Raw genomic sequence first — 2,614 nt, forward strand, 5'->3', positions numbered from 1 at the left:
AAAGTCAAACAAAACCAACAGATGTACAGATTAGCAGCAGTTTAGATTTACTATGGCTCTCTGGACAATAAACTGGACCATTTACAACTGGAAGTAACATCGAACCGCGAGATGACGGACTGCTGCGCTAAGATTCTGACGAAGACATGGTTAATCTTATCTATCCCGGCTGACGCTCAAGGAAACTGTGCGGGTCAGATGTATCGACATTTCGTTCTGTATACACGTGTACACGAATGACAATAAAGTAAATCTGAATCTGAATCTGAATATAACATGTTAAACTACATAAATAAACACATTTTGAAAAAAAATATGGTGTAAGATTATTTTGTAAGGGAAAACACGACAGTATGTAAGGGCATGGAGCCGTGGAGGTTGACAGGTATGGCAATCTGACGTGCAATGTATGAAATGTACAGTATCCTATCGTGTTTTAGATAAATGGTGCCCAATGACAATGATGGAGCTGATTTAAAACCTGTAAGAGGGAAAACACTCCCATTGACCCATAGATTGAAGCACCTGATCTTCTGAACGAATGTGTAAAGAAAATTACAACATTTAACAGGGACTTGCAGAAGAACCATATCTCCAGACTGCTCAGTATTCAATGAAGCTGACACTGTGGCACGCTAAATTATTCATGTTTTTTTTTCTAATACTGTTGTGTGTGAGTGTATTCATTGATTTATTTATGACAACATTGGCAACCTTTCATGATTGATTGTTTCACTGTAAATGTAAGAGTTTATTTGCAAAAACTGTCTAATTCAAAGATTCATCCTTTGCTTGTAATTTTCTCTTTCTGTAGGTTTTTTTTCTCATTCTTGTATTACTGTTATATGTCAGTGCTCTAAAAATAAATAAGGTTGTCTTCTTAAACAGTTGGGTTTAACTCGGTTTCACTGATGTCACATGCAAAGTACAGAAATAAAAATCAAATAAAAACAAGACAAAAAGAGGGTGCTGTGTTTTTGCAAATGAACCCTTCAGTTATGTAAGCTATTAAAAATTGTATTTTATTTATAAATGCATGATTTTCTTATCAGATCTTTGAACCAAAAAATAGAAGTATTTCAAAATACCAAACTGGAGAGGAAGGTCAGTACATTTTAGCATCAGGACTTTGGCAAGGAGTCAAAGAGATTTAATTATTGGCCTTTTCTGGTGGTACCCAACCAATTTGTACCATGGCTGGGTTTGTTAACATTCTTTATTCTAATGTGACTATTGTAGGCGTGAAGGACAGTCATGTGATAATTTATGACTTTAATTTTGTTTCAGAGATGTACCAGGACATTCAGAAACAATTCTGCCAGCACAGGTTACAGGCCAGTTACAGACTAACAGGCTGCCATTTTGTACTTTCCGTGTTGTTTCAGTCATTTTAATTTGTTTTCAGATAGTATTATCTGATACTGAGGATATGGATCCAACAGTAACTAATGCAGCCATGACATGTTGCAATGGGTAAGTTAAAAAAGGTATTAGTGACACATACAGTCTATTTACAAACCAACACGTTTTACAAGAAGAACTTTCTTGTAACAGGACTGCAATTTCCCAACAGTAAAGATGAGTTGATAGTTGCTGTGAAAATGGAGAATTCCCAACACATAGCAGTGTAAAATACATTTTATACTGTGGCATTCCAGATTTGTATTGTGTAATATTGCTGGTATTCTGGTAATTATTCAAAGGCAAGCATTGTCTGTGATAGCAATTGATTAGATTGAGACCTGTCGCTACGGTTAGCATCTTTTTGCAAAATTGAATTGACAAAACAAATTGTGTGTACATGTTCCTCCATTCCAATAAAACTCTTTCATTCATAGCTTAGCAATTTATTTCAGTTTTAAATACAGTTCAATTGCACGCTTCCAATATTCTGCCTTCTGTAAATGGAGCTCTTGTTAGTTGCTCCTCAGGAAAAGCATCCAGTTCAGCCTGTTCAATTTTAAATCCACAGTCTCTAGAACCAAATCTATGTTAAACAGAAGACATACCGACATTAAAATATAAGACATAAGGGAAAAACATTAAAAACTGATCTCATTTGGTAGAGCATCGTAGTTTAAAAACATGAGGGTCCAGGTTTCAAGTTCCTGTTCAGGTGTTATTCTTATTAAAAACAACGCCAAGTGGTTCTAAGTATATTTTAACTCAGAGATCCATTCGCCACATGCATTGGTAAAGGCCCTGCCAGGTTCAGCACAAAGGTAAACCACTAACTCCAGTGGCCAAGAACAGCAAATTGAGTTTGAGACCCCTGCTTTAAAACAAGGACGATAGGGCTCAGAGATTCTCCCTCAGATCCATCAAGACTATGAAAATAATATCTAGACTGTGCAAATAAATTTTTATCAAATTTATTTATTTATTTTTTCACAATGTTGATGTGACATGCAGTTGCAGTTCAACACTAAATTATTCCCTGGGCAAGATCCATACCAGGAAAAATATGTTTACATTTCTTAGACGCTTTAGGTTTTGAAAAACTGAGGAAATAGCAGTATGATTTTACATTCATTATTCCTATTACCCTTTGAGCCACTCCATTGGTTAATAAATTGACCAATAGTAGGGCGTAAAAATATAATAAATACGTTTG

The sequence above is a fragment of the Urocampus carinirostris genome, chromosome 8 (assembly GCF_059441175.1).
Source record: "Urocampus carinirostris isolate Australia breed hairy pipefish chromosome 8, RoL_Ucar_1.0, whole genome shotgun sequence".
In the NCBI taxonomy this organism is placed as follows: Eukaryota; Metazoa; Chordata; class Actinopteri; order Syngnathiformes; family Syngnathidae; genus Urocampus; species Urocampus carinirostris.